At 40.2% G+C, this 18899-nt stretch overlaps 1 protein-coding gene across 2 annotated transcripts in view; it reads right to left on the bottom strand.

Moving 5' to 3' along the window:
• Positions 1-18899, bottom strand: part of CPNE4 (copine 4) — a 684585-nt gene that overhangs the window by 456779 nt on the left and 208907 nt on the right. The window lies entirely within an intron of this gene.

Below are 18899 nucleotides of genomic sequence, written 5' to 3'. Positions count from 1 at the left end.
GCTGAGCTATTTCAAATCCTAAAAGATGATGCTGTGAAAGTACTGCCCTCAATATGCCAACAAATTTGGAAAACTCAGCAATGGCCACAGGACTGGAAAAGTTCAGTTCTCATTCCAATCTCAAAGATGTGCAATGCCAAAGAATGCTCAAACTACCACACAACTGCACACATTTCACATGCTAGCAAAGTAATGCTCAAAATCCTTCAAGCTAGCCTTCAACAGTATATGCACCAAGAACTTTCAGATGCACAAGCTGTATTTAGAAAAGGGTGAGGAACCAGAGATCAAACTGCCAACATCCACTGGATCATAGAAAAAGCAAGAAAGTTCCAGAAAAACACTTACTTCTTTGTATGAAATGAAACACTACTTTCATTGACTACATCAAGCCTTTGAATGTGTAGATCACAACAAAATGTGGGAAATTCTTAAAGAGCTGGGAATACCAGACTACCTTACCTGCCTCCTGAGAAACCATATGCAAGTTAAGAAGCAACACTTAGAACTGGACATGGAACAATGGACTGGTTCCAAACTGGGAACAGGGTACTTCAAGGTTATATATTGTTACCCTGTTTATTTAACTTATATGCAGAGTGCTGTGCTGTGCTTAGTTGCACAGTTGTGTTCAACTCTTTGTTAACCCATTGACTGTAGCCCACCAGGCTTCTCTGACTATGGGGATTCTCCAGGCAAGAATACTGGAGTGGGTTGCCATGACCTCCTCCAGTTGATCTTCCCAACCCAGGGCTTGAACCTGGGTCTCCCATATTTCAGGCAGATTTTTTACCATCTGAGCCACCAAGAATACTGGTGGCTCAAGAAGTAGCCACCAATTTTCGGAAGCACAAGAATACTGGAGTGGGTAGCCTGTCCATTCTCCAGGGAATCTTCCTGAACCAGGAATCAAATGGGGATCTCCTGCATTGCAGGCAGATTCTTTTACCAGCGGAGCTACCAACTGCTGCTGCTGCTAAGTAGCTTCAGTCGTGTCCAACTCTGTGCGACGCCAAAGACGGCAGCCCACCAGGCTTCCCCGTCCCTGGGATTCTCCAGGCAAGAACACTGGAGTGGGTTGCCATTTCCTTCTCCAATGCATGAAAGTGAAAAGTGAAAATGAAGTCGCTCAGTCATGTCCAACTCTCAGCGACCCCATGGACTGCAGCCTACCAGGCTCCTCTGTCCATGGGATTTTCCAGGCAAGAGTACTCGAGTGGGTTGACATTTCCTTCTCCGCTGAGCTACCAGAGAAGCCCTATATGCAGAGTACATCATGCAAAATGCCAGGTTGGATGAAGCACAAGCTGGAATCAAGATTGCTGGGAGAAGTATCAATAACCTCAAACATGCAGATGACACTACCCTTATGGCAGAAAGTGAAGAAGAACAAAAAAGCCTCTTAATGAAAGTGAAAGAGGACAGTGAAAAAGCTGGCTTAAATCAACATTCAAAAAACAAAGATCATGGCATCTGGTCCCGTCACTTCATGGCAAATAGATGAGGAAAAAATGGAAACAGTAACCGACTTTATTTTCTTGTGCACTGCAGATGGTGACTGCAGCCATGAAATTAAAAGATGCTTGCTCCTTGGGAAAAAAGCTATGACAAACCTAGATAGCATATTAATATGCAGAGATGTTACTTGGCCGACAAAGGTCGTATAGTCAAAGCTATGGTTTTTCCAGTAGTCATGTATGGACGTGAGAGTTGGACAATAAAGAAAGCTGAGTGCCAAAGAATTGATGGTTTTGAACTCAAGAGGGTGTTGGAGAAGACTCTTGAGAGTCTCTTCAGCTGCACGGAGATCAAACCAGTCAGTCCTAAAGGAAATCCTGAAGGAAATTCCTGAATATTCATTAGAAGGACTACTGCTGTAGCTGAAGCTCCAATACTTTGGCCACCTGATGCAAAAAACTGACTCACTGGAAAAGACCCTGATGCTGGGAAAGGCTGAAGCCAGGAGAAAGGGATGATAGAGGATGAGGTGTTTGGATGGCATCACTGACTCAATGGACATGAGTTTTAGCAAACTTTGGGAGATGCTGAAGGACAGGGAAGCCTGATGTGCTACAGTCCATGGGGTTGCAAAGAGCTGGACACGACCAAGCGACTGAAAAACAACAACAAAGCCATATCCCAGGTATATAAAACTAGAATCTCCAATGGTTAAACATAAGGCATCAGTATTTTTTAAAGATGATTTGAGTGTATAGCCACAATTGAGACTCAGTACTCTCTGGGCAATTACAAAAAGGAAATAGTGTTGCTATCCACCGAACTCTGTCCAATTCATAATACTCTCAGTGAGTCTGCTGATGTCCAAACTCCTCTATTTCTCAAGAACCTTACATCAAAATGCAAAACTTGTGTCCGATGGGGAAAGATGCACAGAAAAACACTGGTACTGCTAAAAGAAATAATGATTTTGATCCACCAGAACCTAGGGCATAAACTAAAATAGAAAAGATCAATGCAAATCCATCCACAGAATGACCTAGTTATCCCATACTTTCTCACTCAGCAATTATTTCCTCATCCCTTTCCTTTATTTCAAACAAATCACCTTCTCCTGGGTTACATTTCTCATGGTCACATAATTATATCAAACTCAAGTCATTATTTAGACAAGCTAGGGCACTTGGGCCTTTAATTGTTTGTTATCAGTCAGTCCTTTTGTGTCTATAAAGTTATTTTGGCACATCACCCAACAAAGCATGACAATGAATGCCTCAGAAGTTATTCTGAAGAGATAAAGATGGCCATAATAAAGGTTCAATCCACTAGAGTTAGATGTTTCTAAGGCTATAGCCTTACAAAATAAAAGAGTTACTAAGTTACAATAATAACATTTGGAAGCAGTTAGATATTAACTGAGGATTACTTGTGCAAAACATAAGGAGAGGAGGGCTAAGATACAAAAAAGTCAAAGACAGACTCATTTAAATGAGTGTTATAAACCTCTAAAAGAAATGGCAGGATCTGCCATGGGAAACAGTTGAGACGAAGTCTGCATATCCCCCAGCAGTTCCTGATCCTGGCATGGATGATACACTAAGATAATAAAGAAATCTTAAAATTGTATTTACTTCCCTTTACTTAAGTTATGCATATATTTTTAATGAAGGATTTAATGGAAACAGTGTGGGCATGTTTTAAAGCATATAGGACTTTTAATCAATTTGTCCTCAGTGTGAATCAAAGATCTAGATTGTGGTGACTAAGTCAGTCAAGTACAAAGAGTCTTTGTTTCTTCATTTGTTAATGGAGGTTATATTGCTTATATCACAGAGGATGCTGAAAGAATAAAATAATTTGTATCTTCCCTGTGTTAAGCAATGCAAAACAAGAAAATAAACCACAGTACTTAGCACACAGAATACTCAAAAGTGAAAGGTGACTCTGTCTTTGAAAGAGTAACACCTGTTTTATGAGTATGTCTTCAATAACTGATGAAAAAGAACATTGTATGATTTTGCACTAGTGTATGCACTAGTGTGCATGCTCAATCGCTCAGTCATGTTCAACTCTTTGACTGTAGTCTGCCAGGCTCCTCTGTCCATGGGATTTTCCAGGCAAGAATGCTGGAGCAGGTTACCATTTCCTACTACTAAGGGTCTTCCTGACCCAGGGATCAAACCTGAATTTCCTATGTCTACAGCACTGGCAGGCAGATTCTTTACCACTGAGCCACCTGGTAAGACCCAGAGATTTCTGGACATCAGTGCAAATGCCAGTTTCCTAAGCAGTTAGTTTCAGTATATGAATTACATCTCCAGTATGTCCTGCTGCCTCTGTTATCACTGACTTTGTGAATTTCTATTTGCCTGCTATGAACTCAATAACTGTCCTCCACCCCAAATTGTTACATTGAAACCTAATCCCCAATATGCAAAATTTGCATTCCAATATGGAATGCAAAAGTAGGAAGTCAAGAGATACCTGGATTAACAGGCAAATTTGGCCTTCCAGTGCAAAATGAAGCAGGGCAAAGGCTAACAGAGTTTCGTCAAAAGAACACACTGGTCATAGCAAACACCCTCTTCCAACAAGAGAAGAGAAGACTCTACACATGGACATCACCAGATGGTGAATACCGAAATCAGATTGATTATATTAATTGCAGCTGAACATGGAGAAGCTCTATACAGTCAGCAAAAACAAGACCAGAAGCTGACTGTGGCTCAGATCATGAATTCCTTATTGCCAAATTCAGATTTCATTGAAGAAAGTACGGAAAACCACTAGACTACTCGTGTTTGACCTAAATCAAACCCCTTAGGATTATACAGTGGAAGAGACAAATACAAGGGATTAGGTCTGATAGACAGAGTGCCTGAAGAATTATGGAAGGAGGTTTGTGACATTGTACAGGAGGCAGGGATCAAGGCCATCCCCAAGAAAAAGAAATGCAAAAATGCAAAATGGTTGTCTGAGGAGGCCTTACAAATTGCTAAGAAAAGAAGAGAAGCTAAAGCAAAAGGAGAAAAGGAAAGATAAACCCAAAGAATAGCAAGGAGAGATAAGAAAACCTTCCTTGTGATCACTGCAAAGAAATAGAGGAAAACAATAGAATGGGAAACACTAGAGATCTCTTCAAGAAAATTAGAGATATCAAGGGAACATTTCATGCAAATATGGGAAAAATAAAGGTCAGAAATCATATGAAACTAACAGAAGCAGAAGATATGAAGAATAAGTGGCAAAACTACACAGAAGAACTATACAAAGAAGATCTTCATGGCTCAGATAACCACAATGGTGTGATCACTCACCTAGAGCCAGACATCCTTGTTTGTGAAGTCAAGTGGGCCTTAGGAAGCATCACTACAAACAAAGCTAGTGGAGGGGATGGAGTGCCAGTTGAGCTCTTTCAAATCCTCCAAGATGATGCTGTGAAAGTGCTGCCCTCAATATGCCAGCTAATTTGGAAAACTCAGCAATGGCCACAGGACTGGAAAAGGTCAGTTTTCATTTCAATCCCAAAGAATGCTCAAACTACTACACAATTGTACTCATATCACACACTAGAAAAGTAATGCTCAAAATTCTCCAAGCCAGGCCTCAAAAGCCTGTGAATCATGAAATCCCAGATGTTCAACCTGGATTTAGAAAAGGCAGAGGAACCAGAGATAAAATTGTCAACATCTGTTGGATCATCAAAAAAAAAAAAAAAAGAGTTCCAGATAAACATCTACTTCTGCTTTATTGACTACATCAAAGCCTTTGACAGTGTGGATCACAACAAACTGTGGAAAATTCTTTAAGAGATGGGAATACCAGACCACCTGACCTGCCTCTTCAGAAATCTGTATGCAGGTAAAGAAGCAACAATTAGAACTGGATATGGAACAACAGACTGGTTCCAAATTGGGACGAGAGTACATTAGGCTGTAATTTGCACCCTGCTTATTTAACTTATATGCAGAGTTCATCCGGCGGAATGCTGGGCTGGATAAAGTACAAGTAGGAATCAAGATTGCTGGGAGAAATATCAATAACCTCAGATACTCAGATGGCACCATCCTTATGGCAGAAAGCAAAGAAGAACCTCTTGATGAAAGTGAAAGAGGAGAGTGAAAAAGTTGGCTTAAAACTCAACATTCAGAAAGCTAAGATCATGGCATACAGTTCCATCACTTTACAGTAAGTGGATGGGGAAACAAAGGAAATAGAGACAGAGTTTATATTTTTGGGCTCCAAAATCACTGCTGATGGTGACTGCAGCCATAAAATTAAAAGATGCTTTATCCTTGGAAAAAAACCTATGACAAATCTAGACAACACAATAAAAGCAGAGATATTACTTTGCCAAAAAAAAGTCCATCTAGTCAAAGCTATGGTTTTTCCAGTAGTCATGTATGGAAGTGAGAGTTGGAGTATAAAGAAAGCTGAGAGCCAAAGAATTGATGCTTTTGAACTGTGATGTTGTAGAAGACTCTCGAGAGTCCCTTGAACTGCAAGGGGATCCGATCAGTCAATTCTAAAGGAAATCAGTCCTGAATATTCATTGGAAGGACTAATACTGAAGCTGAAACTCCAGTAGTTTGGCCACTTAATGTGAAGAACTGACTCACTGGAAAAGACCTTGATTCTGGGAAAGATTGAAGGTGAAAGGGGGACAACAGAGGATGAGATGGTTGGATTGTATCACCAACTCAATGGACATGAGTTTGAGGAAGTTCTGGGAGCTGGTGATGGACAGGGAAGCCTGGAGTGCTACAGTCCATGAGGTTGTAAAGAGTTGGACACGACTGAGTGACTGAATTGAACTGAACTGAAGAGGTGAGGCCTTTCAGAAGTGATTATTGCCTTTCAGAAGGTCATGAGGGTGGAGGTTTCATGAATGGGATTAGTGCCTTTATCAAAGAACCCCCAAAGAACTACCCTGTCTCTTCTGCAAAGTAGGGATACAAGAGAGAAGACAGCTGATTATGAACCAGCAAGTTAATCCTCACCAGACACCAAATCTGTTGGTGCTTTAATCTTGGACTTCCTAGCTTCCAGGTCTGTGAGAAACATTTTTGTCATTTTCAAGCCACCCAGTCTATGATATTCTGTTATAGCAGCCTGAAAAGACTCAGGTATCATTTCATATAAAAGTTTCCAGGTGTCATTGCTGAGTACAAACATAAACATACTGACATTGATGTGGCTTAGATGGCAGAGCAGAAAAACCCTGAGCTTACCTCCTCCCACAGATACACCAAAATTATAACAATTTGCAGAGCAAATATCTATGGGAATGACCTGGAGACCAGCAGAGGATATTTTCTACAACTGAAGATATAAAGAAGGAACCACAACAAGATGATTAGGAGGGGTGGAGATGCAGTACAGTCAGAACTCACAGTTCTGGATGGGTGACTCACAAACAAAAGGATGATCACAGAGCTTCTTCTGAAGCAGTGAGGGTCCAAGCTCCATATCAGGTTATGCAAGCCAAGGGTCATTTACCATGTATAAGAGTGCCCAGAACATTTAGCTTTAAAAGGAAGCAGGGCACTCCTATGGGAGAGACAGAGGGCTGAAGAAAATAGCGACTCTGCTCTCAAAGGGTACATGCAAAATCTGGCATAATCCAGTCCCTAGCACAAAGGCAGTAGTTGGAAAGGACCCTGAGTCAGACATACCTGCTGATCTTGGAGAGCCTCCCAGAAAGGCAAAAGTGAACTGGGACTGCTCCTGGGGACATAGAGTAGCAGACATTTGGGCGAGTTCATTCTACCATGACACTATGCTGACACACATCATTTTGGAGTGCTTCTTCCCAGCCTATTAAAGCCAGAGGCTTACCTGCCACCAGTTGGCAAGCATCAGTGCCAGCCCATAGGGCTGCTTAGACAGCAGTGCAGTGATGCAGCCCCACTCAGTAGTGGACTGGCACCAACCTGGGAATCCAGAGACAAGCAGCCAGCCTTGCAGAGACGCAGCAATGAATGACCCAAAGCAGGCTGAAAACTAACACATGAGACAGCCCCTGGAAGTCAACCAGGCCAATGCCAACTCTGCTTACCAACACACCCACAGTAATCAGTTATGTCACAACAGAAGAGCCTGTGCAGTGCCCTTAGAGGGCACTCTGAGTGCATGCAGATCATGTGATCAGAGGGCAGTGTTGCTGGGCCCCAGAGGATTTCTCCTACATAAGGCCACTTCTCTGAGCTTGGGAAACATAACAGACCTATTTATACATAGGGGGAAAAAACACAGATAAATTAGGTAAAACGAGGAGACAGAGGAATATGTTCCAAATGAGGAAACAGGCAAAACTCCAGGAGAAGAACTTAGTGAAGAGAAGATAAGCAATCTTCCCGTAAAGATTTCAGGGAAATGGTCATAGAAGTTCAATAAACTCAGGAGAAGAACTAATAAACATAGTAAGAAGTTTAAGAAGGAGTTAAGAAAATATAAAGAAGAAACAAACAGTATTGAAGAATACAATAATGGAAATAAAAACTAGAGTGAGATGTATGGAAAGAGTAACATAAAAACTTACATTACCATATGTAAAATAAATAGCCAATGGGAATTTGCTGTATGTCTCAGTAAACTTAAACAGGGGATCTGTATCAACCTAGAGAGGTGGGATGGGCAGGGAGATGGGAGGGAGGTTTAAGAGGGAGGGGACATATGTATACCTATGGCTGATTCATGTTGAGGTTTGACAGAAAACAACAAAATTCTGTAAAGAAATTATCCTTCCATCAAAAATAAATTAATTTTTAAAATTACACTGCTGCTGCTGCTAAGTCGCTTTAGTCGTGTCTGACTCTGTGTGACCAGAAGGAGTCAATACTAGGTTAGATGTTATGGGCAAATGAATAGTGAAGTGGAAGACAAAGAAGTGGAAATCATCCCAGCTGAACAGAAAAAAGAATTTTTAAAAATGAGGATAGGTTAAGAGACCTCTAGAACAATATCAAGCATATTACCATCTGCATTAGAGAGATCCAAGAAGGAGAATAAAGGAAGGCACAGATAATTTATTTAAAGAAACAAAAGCTCAAAAGTTCCCTAAACAGGGAAAGAAAATAGACATATAGATCCAGGAATCACAGAGAGTCCCAAACAAGATAAACCCAAAGAGGTCCACATCAAAAGACACTGAAATTAAAATAACAAATATTATAGATAATTTTTAAAGTGGCAAGAGAAAAGCAACCAATTACATACAAGAAAACTCCCATAAAGCTATCACGAGTTTTCAGTAGAAACTTTGCAGGTTAGAAGGGCATGGCATGATAACTTCAAAATAATGAAAGGAAAAAAGCATACAACTGAGAATAGTCTACCCAGCAAGGTTATTTTCAGATTTGAAGGAGCTATCAAGAGCTTTACAGAAAAGTAAAAAGAAAAAGGGTTAAGCAATATTAAATAGGCTTTACAATAATTGTTAAAGGAATTTCTCTTAGCAGAGAAAGTCAGGATTAGAAATATGAAAATTATGAAATTAAAAAAAAAAAAAACCTCACTGGTAAAGGCAAATAAGCGGTAAAGATGGTGGATCAATCACTTATAAAGCTGCTGCTGCTGCTGCTGCTAAGTCGCTTCAGTCATGTTTGACTCTGTGAAACCCCAGAAACGGCAGCCCACCAGGCTCCCCCGTCCCTGGGATTCTCTAGGCAAGAACACTGGAGTGTGTTGCCATTTCTTTCTCCAATGCATGAAAGTGAAAAGTGAAAGTGAAGTTGCTCAGTTGTGCCCGACTCGTAGCGACCCCATGGACTGAAGCCTACCAGGCTCCTCCATCCATGGGATTTTCCAAGCAAGAGTACTGGAGTGGGTTGCCATTGCCTTCTCCAGTAGGAAGATTAAAAGATAATAGTAGTAAAACACCTATATCCACAGTAAGTAGTTAAGGGACATACAAAACAAAAAGATATATAATATGACCAAAAACATTAAATATAGGTGAGGGGAGTAAATATATATGATTGTTAAAATGTTTTTGAACTAAAGAGACTATCAATTTAAAGTAATCATGTATATACACACACAATGTTATATATAAACCTCATGGTAACTGCAAACCAAATACAATTAATAGATACACACACAAAAAAGAGAATGAAATCTAAAGATAGCACTAAAGATATGCAGAAAATCAAGGAAATAGAGGAAAACAAGGAGAGAGGAGAAAAAAAAAAAAGAAAGAAAAGAACACAAAACAACCTGAAAACAACAAAACTTAAAATAAGTATATACTTATCAATAATTAGTTTAAATATAAATGGGCTGAATGATCCAATTAAAAATTCAAATTGGAAAAGAAGAAATAAAACTATCACTGTTGGCAAAAAAAAGAAAAAGAAAAAACAGAGATTAGTGAATGGGCTAAAAAAAACAAAAACAAAAACAAACAAACAAAAAAAAAAAACAAAACAAACCCATATATATGCCATCAACAACAGACCCACTTCAGATCTAGAGATATAAACACACTGAAAGTGAGGGAATGGAAAAAGATATTATTATGATATTAAGAAGAGGTGGTAAGAATACACAGAAGAATGGTACCAAAAAGATCTTCATGACGCAGATAATCACGATGGTGTGATCACTCACCTAGAGCCAGATATCCTGGAATGTGAAGTCAAGTGGGCCTTAGGAAGCATCCCTATGAACAAAGCTAGTGGAGGTGATGGAATTCCAGTTGAGTTATTTCAAATCCTGAAAGATGATGCTGTGAAAGTGGTGCCCTCAATATGCCAGAAAATTTGGAAAACTCAGCAGTGGCCACAGGACTGGAAAAGGTCAGTTTTCATTCCAATCCCAAAGAAAGGCAATGCCAAAGAATGCTCAAACTACCGCACAGTTGCACTCATCTCACACGCTAGTAATGTTTAAAATTCTCCAAGCCAGGCTTCAGCAATACGTGAACCGTGAACTTCCTGATGTTCAAGCTGGTTTTACAAAAGGCAGAGGGACTAGAGATAAAATTGCCAACATCTGATGGATCACCAAAAAAGCAAAAGAGTTCCAGGAAAATATATATTTCTGCTCTATTGACTATACCAAAGCCTTTGACTGTGTGGATCACAACAAACTGTGGAAAATTCTGAATGAGATGGGAATACCAGACCACCTGACCTGCCTCTTGAGAAATCTATATGCAGGTCAGGAAGCAACAGTTAGAACTGGACATGGAAAACCTGACTGGTTCCAAATAGGAAAAGGAATATGTCAAGCCTGTATACTGTCACCCTGCTTTTCTAACTTATATGCAGAGTACATCATGAGAAACGTTGGGCTGGAGGAAGCACAAGCTGGAATCAAGATTGCTGGGAGAAATATCAATAACCTCAGATACACAGGTGACACCACCCTTATGGCAGAAAATGAAGAAGAACTAAAGAGCCTCTTGATGAAAGTGAAATAGGAGAGTGAAAAAATTGGCTTAAAGCTCAACATTCAGAAAACTAAGATCATGGCATCTGGTCCCATCCCTTCATGGCAGATAGATGGGGAAACAGTGGAAATACAGGCTGACTTTATTTTTCATTCCATTTCATTTCATTCCATTCATTTAAAATCACTGCAGATGGCAACTGCAGCAATGAAATTAAAAGACACTTACTCCTTGGAAGGAAAATTATAACCAACCTGTACAGCATATTAAAAAGCAGAGACATTACTTTGCCAACAAAGTTTCATCTAGTCAAGGCTATGACAAGGTTTTTCCAGTGGTCATGTATGGATGTGAGAGTTGGACTATAAATAAAGCTGAGCACCAAAGAATTGATGCTTTTGAACTGTGGTGTTTGAGAAGACTCTTGAGAGTCCCTTGGACTGCAATGAAATCCTACCAGTCCATCCTAAAGGAGATCAGTCCTGGGTGTTCATTGGAAGGACTGATGTTGAGGCTGAAACTCCAATACTTTCACCACCTGATGCAAAGAGCTGACTCATTGTAAAAGACTCTGATGCTAGGAAAGATTGAGGGCCAGAGGAGAAGGGTACAACGGAGGGTGAGATGGTTGGATGGCATCATCGACTCGATGGACATGGGTTTGGGTGGACTCTGGGAGTTGGTGATGGACAGGGAGGCCTGGTGTGCTGCGGTTCATCGGGTTGCAAAGAGTCAGACACGACTGAGAGACTGAACTGAACTGAACTGAACTGACAAAACTAGATGACTTTAACACTCCACTTACATCAATGGACAAATATGCAGACATAAATTAAAAAAGAAAACAGTGGCCAAACAAGATACTTCTTTTATTAAGTAGTTATTAATATTTAATATTTAGAGAACATTCATCTACAAATTGCAGAATATATGTTCTTTTCAAGTGCATATGGAATATTCACCAGGATAGATCACATGTAGGGCACAAGACAAGTCTCAATAAAATTAAGAAGACTGAAATCATCTCAAACATCTTTTCTGACCTCAACACTATGATGCTGGAAGTAAACTATTAGAAAAATAAACAGCCAAACCCACAAATACATGGAGGCTAAAAAATATACTACTAAATAACCAATGATCGCTGATGATATCAAAGAGCAAAGCAAAAAATACATTGAAACAAATGAAAATGGAAATATAATGATCTAAAAATCTATGGAGTTTGTAAAACAAGTTCTAACAGGGAATTTTATAGTGACACACACCTAAGGCAGATAATAAGAAAAATCTCAACAATCTAATCTTATACCTAAAGGAACTTGGAAGAAGAAAAACAGACAAAACTCAAAGTAGAAAGTAAAGTGAAAGTGAAAGTTGCCCAGTCATATCCAACTCTTTGCAATCCCATGGACTATTTAGTCCATGGAATTCTCCAGGCCAGAACACTGTAGTGGGTAGACATTCTGTTCTCCAGGGGATCTTCCAAATCAGAGATGGAACCCAGGTCTCCCACACTGTATGAGGATTCTTTACCAGCTGAGCCACATAAGAAATCAGTAAATATTAGAGTAGAAATAAATGAAACAGACAAAACAAACAAACAAACAAAAAATAAAAAATCAATGAAACTAAACTTCTTTTTTGAAAAGATTAAAAAAAAAAAAGAAAAAAAGATAAACCTTTAACCAGACTCATCAGGAAAAAGGGCCCAAATAAATACAATCAGAAATGAAAGAGGAGTTACATCTGGCACCACAGAAACACAAATGATCATAAAGGTCGTTGTTGTTGTTGCTGTTCAGTCACCCTGTTGTGTCTAACTCTTTGCAACCCCATGGACTGCAGCGCACCAGGCCTTCCTGTCCCTCACCATTTCCCAGAGTTTGCCCAAGTTCATGTTCATTGCATCGGTGATGCCATCCAGCCATCTCATTCTCTGACACCCTCTTCTCCTTCTGCCATCAATCTTTCCCAGCATCAGGGACTTATTCAATGAGTCATCTGTGCACATGAGATGACCAAAATACTGGAGCTTCAGCTTCAGCATCAGTTCAACCAGTGAATATTCAGGGTTGATCTCCCCCAAGACTGACTGGTTTGAGTTCCTTGCTGTCCAAGGGACTTTCAAGAGTCTTCTCCAGCACCACAGTTCATAAGCATCAATTCTTTGGCACTCTGCCTTCTTTATGGTCCAGCTGTCACATACAAATATGACCACTAGGAACACCATAGCCTAGAGTATACAGACCTCTGTCAGTAGAGTAACGTTTCTGCTTTCCAACACACTGTCTAGGTTTGTCATTGTTTTCCTGCCAATAAACAACCGTCTTCTGATTTCAAGGCTGCAGTTGCCATCTGCGGTGATTTTGGAGCCTGGAAAGAGGAAATCTTTCACTACTTCCACCTTTCCCCCATCTTGAACCAACCAATTATATTGGGTTCTAACTGTTGCTTCTTGACCCACATACAGGTTTCTCAGGAGACAGATAAGATTGGTCAGACATTCCCATCTCTTTAATAGCTTTCCACAGCTTGTTAGGATCCACACAGTCAAAGTCATCAGCATAATCCATGAAACAGAGATAGATGTTTTTCTGAAATCCCCTTGCTTTCTCTACAATCCAGTGAATGTTGGCAATTTGCTCTCTAATTTCTCTTCCTTTTCTCAACCCAGCTCAGGCATCTGAAAGTTCTTGGTTTACATAATGCTGAAGTCTCTCATGCAAGATTTTAAGCATGGCCTTACTAACATGGGAGATGAGGGCAACTGCCTGATTGTTAGCACATTCTTTGGTACTACCCCTCTTGGGTACTGGGATGAGGATTGAACTTTTCCAGCCCTGTGTCCACTGCAAGGTCTTCCAGATTTGCTTACATAATGAATGCAAAACCTTGATGGCATCCTCCTTTAGGGATTTGAATAGTTCTGCAGAAATTTCATCGCATCCACTAGCTTTATTAACAGCAATGCTGCTTAAGTTTCACTTGACTTCATACTCCAGAATGTCTGGCTCTGGGTAACTAACCACACCATCATAGCAATCCAGTTCATTAAGATTTTTTTTTTAAATAGTTCTTCTGTGTATTCCTTCCATTCTTCTTTATTTCTTCAGCATCTACTAGGTCTCTACCATTTTTTATCCTATATCGTGTCCATCTTTGGGCAGAATGCTCCCTTGATGTTTCCAATTTTCCTGAAGAGATCTCTTGTCTTTCCCCTTTTATTGTTTTATTCTATTATTAAGCACTGTTCATTGAAGGTCTTCTTGTCTTATCTAGCTACTTTTTGGAATTCTGCATTTAATTGGATGCACTTATCCCTCTCTCCCTTGCTTTTTGCTTCTCTTCATTCTTCTGCTATTTGTAAAGCCTTGTCAGAAAACCACTTTGCCTTCCTGCTATTCTTTTTCTTTGGGATGATTTTGTTCACCGCATCCTGTACAATATTACAGACCTCTGTCCATAGTTCTTCAGGCAAATGGTTAAGATCTATCTAGTCCCTTGAATCTATTCATTATCTCTACTGTGAATTCATAAGGATTTAAGTCATACCTGGCTGGCCTATTCTTTTCCCTGTTTTCATTAGTTTAGGTCTGAATTTTGCTATGAGAAGCTGATGATCTAAGCCATATTCAGCTCGAGGTCTGGTCTTGTTTTTTCTGACTGTATACAGCTTTTCCATATTTGGCTACAAAGAATGTCATCAATTTGATTTTGGTGTTGACCATTTGGTGATGTCCATGTATAAAGTTGTCTCTTGTGTTGTTGAAAAAGGGTATTTGCTATGAGTAATGCATTCTCTTGGCAGAATTCAGTCAACATTTACCCTTCTTCATTTTGCTCATTTGTTAAGAGATTACTATAAACAATTATACACTGATGAAGCAGATAACCAGAGAAAATGGATATATCCCTCAGTTCAGTTGCTCAGTCATGTCCAACTCTTTGTGACCCCATAAACTGCAGCATGCCAGGCTTCCCTGTTGATCAACAACTTCTGAAGCTTGCTCAAATTCATGTCCATTGGGTTGACAATGCCATCCAACCATCTCATCCTTTATTGTCTCCTTCTCCTCCTGCCTTCAATCTTTCCCAGCATCAGGATCTTTTTCAATGAGTCAATTCTTCGCATCAGGTGGCCAAAATATTGGAGCTTCAGCTTAAACATCAGTCCTTCCAATGAATCTTCAGGACTGATTTATTTTAGGATAGACTCGTTTGATCTCCTTGCAGTCCAAGGGACTCACAAGAGTCTTCTCCAACACCACAGTTCAAAAGCACCAATTCTTCAGCACTCAGCTTTCTTTATAGTCTAACTCTCACAGCCATACATGACCACTGGAAAAAACATTGCTTTGTCTAGATGGGCCTTTGTCAGCAAAGTAATGTCTCTGCTTCTTAATATAGTTTCTAGGTTTTTTCATAACTTTTCTCCCAAGGAACAAGTGTCTTTTAATTTTATGGCTGCAGTCAACATCTGCCGTGATTCTGGAGTTGAAGAAAAGAGTCTGTCACTGTTCCCATTTTTCCACCATCTATTTCCCATGAAGTGATAGGACCTGATGCCATGATCTTAGTTTTCTGAATGTTGAGCTTTAAGCCAACTTTTTCACTCTCCTCTTTCACTTTCATCAACAGGCTTTTTAGTTCCTCTTCACTTTCTGCCATAAGGGTGGTGTCATCTGCATATCTGAGGTTATTAATATTTCTCCCGGCAATCTTGATTCCAGCTTGTGCTTCCTCCAGCCCAGTGTTTCTCATGATGTACTCTGCATATAAGTTAAATAAGTAGGGTGACAATATACAGCCTTGATGTACTCCTTTTCCTATTTGGAACCAGTCTGTTGTTCCATGTCCAGTTCTAACTGTTGCTTCCTGACCTGCATACAGATTTCTCAAGAGGCAGATCAGGTGGTCTGGTATTCCCATCTCTTTCAGAATCTTCCACAGTTTATTGTGGTCCACACAGTCAAAGGCTTTGTCATAGTCAATAAAGCAGAAGTAGATGTTTTTCTGGAACTCTCTTGCTTTTTCCATGATCCATCAGATGTTGGCAATTTGATCTCTGGTTCCTCTGCCTTTTCTAAAACCAGCTTGAATATCTGGAAGTTCACGGTTCACGTACTGCTGAAGCCTGGCTTGGAGAATTTTGAGCATTACTTTACTAGCATTAGAAACCTATATTTGCTGTCCAGGGATGGTTTTGTGTGCTAGAAATCTATTTCAAGTTGTTTTTCTAGATATCTTCAAGACTTCAAATCTCTTTTAATCCCTCTTTAGGCTTTTGAGACTACCATAACTGCATCTCATTAGCCAAAATTCTCAGTCATCTTTGACTTTCTTACTATCTACATCAATATAGATTAAAGCCCTCTTGATTCCTCTACTCAAACTTCTGAAATCCATCACACCCTCTCTGTACCTACAGTCCCTGTCTTAATTTAGACTCCCATCACTTATTGCCTGGATAAGCTAACAAAGAGCCCTTGCTGGTTTGCCTACCTCTGATTCTTCCTACTTAATCTACCTTTCACATGACCAATAGTTGGTCTTTCATCAGTCCTCAGTTCAGTTCAGTTCAGTTCAGTCGCTCAGTCGTGTCCGACTCTGAGAACCCATGAATCACAGCACGCCAGGCCTCCCTGTCCATCACCAACCCCAAACTCATGTCCATCGAGTCAGCAATGCCATCCAGCCATCTCATCCTCTGTCGTCCCCTTCTCCTCCTGCCCCCAATCCCTCCCAGCATCAGGGTCTTTTGCAATGAGTCAGCTCTTCGCATGAGGTGGCCAAAGTACTGGAGTTTCAGCTTTAGCATCAGTCCTTCCAATGAACATCCAGGACTGGTCTCCTTTAGGATGGATTGGTTGGATCTCCTTGTAGTCCAAGAGACTTGCAAGAGTCTTCTTCAGCACCACAGTTCAAAAGTATCAATTCTTCGTCACTCAGCTTTCTTCTCAGTCCTCAAATTATCATAAAACCTTAACTCTTACAAATACCAATGAATTCTCAAAGACTTATATAATGTCTTCTACTATCAGGTTTCAAATCACCTGACTCCCCACCTGCCAGAAAATCATTTGTCTATTTTAATCATGCCATGCCCTTTCAAGCCATGTGTCTTTTAAGGATACTCTTCCCTTTTTGATGCCCTTTACCTCCTAATTTATATGGTAAAACTTTCACATCCTTCAAGGCCCCCTCGAAGTGCATGAATGGAGGAGCTACAGAGAAAGACTGGCCAAAGAGGCCCTCTGATTACCAGCTACAAGAGGCTCAAAAAAAAAGACTTTGATAGGGCCATAACTCCAGCGGCTGAGGCAGTCTGTGTCTCTGCACACTTGGCATCATCAGGGTCCCCACAAGCCGAGCAGCTGTGCCACCTTCACGCTCAACTCTCACTGGAGCAGAGCTACCACAGACCAAAAAAGTCTTCCATCTATGTGTGCAGGGTCACTTTGGTCATGTCGGGACTCTCCATGACCCTGTAAACTATGGCTTGCCAGGCTTCTCTGTCAGGGATGCGAGTTTTCCAGGCAAGAATACTGGAGTGTATTGGCCAATATTGGCTGCCATACCCTTATAGAGCATTATATTTCCTCCTGTCCTAGCCACCAACTCTGCTGAGTACCTGGTGCTGCCAGAACACCTGAGACCCAAGCACCTGCACCACTTCCACACTTGGCCCACACAGGGGCAGACTCAAGTCCTTCAGGGCAGCCTCAGGAGCAATCCCCAGTGGACGACCCACATGCAGAGGTGGAAATAAAACCAAAATTGAAATCCAGGGGCAGTGTGGCTAAGGAAAAAGACCAAAAACCTTCCCACCAGCTGTACAAGCTGCAGATTCAATTCACATGATCAACTAGGCAGCCTCTGTGTCTATGGAATATATAAAGGGACACTGAGAGCTCCCACAAAAGAAAACGCACTAGTTCTGATAGCTGTGGATATTGGAGGCAAGAACATACAGGAGTAGAAACAGATTAGCATCTTAGTTGCCCCCACAGCAGGTCCAGAGACCAGTGCAGTGTTGGAAGGCACCCTAGAGGGGTGAGGTGGACTCTGACTCCTACCGAGGGTAAGGACTCTGAGAGCAGTGACTCAAGAAAAACATTTATTATTCGTATGTTTTGACTTGTTCTGTAGATTCTTTTGGGTTTTTAAATTTCTTTTATTTTTTCCCCCTCTGTTGTAGTTGTTGATTTTATTGGCACTGCTGCTGTTGCGCTTTTCTTTTTTCCTCAGTCAGATTTCTTATTGCGGTTATAAACTCCCACCTCTACATTGGGCGTTTGCAGTTCTGTGGAGTTTTCCTTTTTCTCTCTCTCTGTTTTTAAAATTTTAACCTTTAATATTTTAAACCTATTATTAATTTTCCTGTATTTATTCCTTTGTTTGCTTTTCCTACTGGTCTTTTCCCCTTGCAGTTAATCTTTAATGTATATAAATCTTCTTTATCTACCTCTATTTAACTTTGCATATCTATTCTTTCTTTACTTTCTCTACATTCCTGTCAACATATTTGTTAGTTTATTTTCATTGCTTTAATCCTCAGTTGCCATCTTGCTTTAGTTTTGTTTTCCACTTTGTGCTTTAGTTAGGTTTGTTCTGATATAATTTTTGGTTTCCTTTGTTCACCAGGTTAATCTACAGTACTTTATTTTTGTTGGACTGTTTTGATTTTGCTTATGGGTGTATATGTATATGTATATATTCAGTCACACTTTTTATTGTTCTTATAAACTTCTGCCTCTACATTGGGCTTTTGCAGTTCTGTGGAGTTTTCCTTTTAATAAAATGAAAAGCTAAAAGCTTTTAATAAAAATGAAACTAAAACCTGGTTCTTTGAGAAGATACATTCGACAAACTTCTAGCGAGACTCATCAAGAAAAAAGAATCAAATAACAAAATTAGAAATGGAGGGAAGTGAGAGGGGGGTTCAGGATGGGGAACATGTGTACACCCATGGCAGATTCATGTTGATGTATGGCAAAACCAATACAATACTGTTAAGTAATTAGCCTCCAATTAAAATAAATAA

This window comes from Bubalus bubalis, chromosome 1, assembly GCF_019923935.1.
Source record: "Bubalus bubalis isolate 160015118507 breed Murrah chromosome 1, NDDB_SH_1, whole genome shotgun sequence".
NCBI lineage: Eukaryota > Metazoa > Chordata > Mammalia > Artiodactyla > Bovidae > Bubalus > Bubalus bubalis.
Note: the sequence above shows the minus strand (reverse complement) of the source record. Positions and strands in the feature narration are given on the sequence as shown.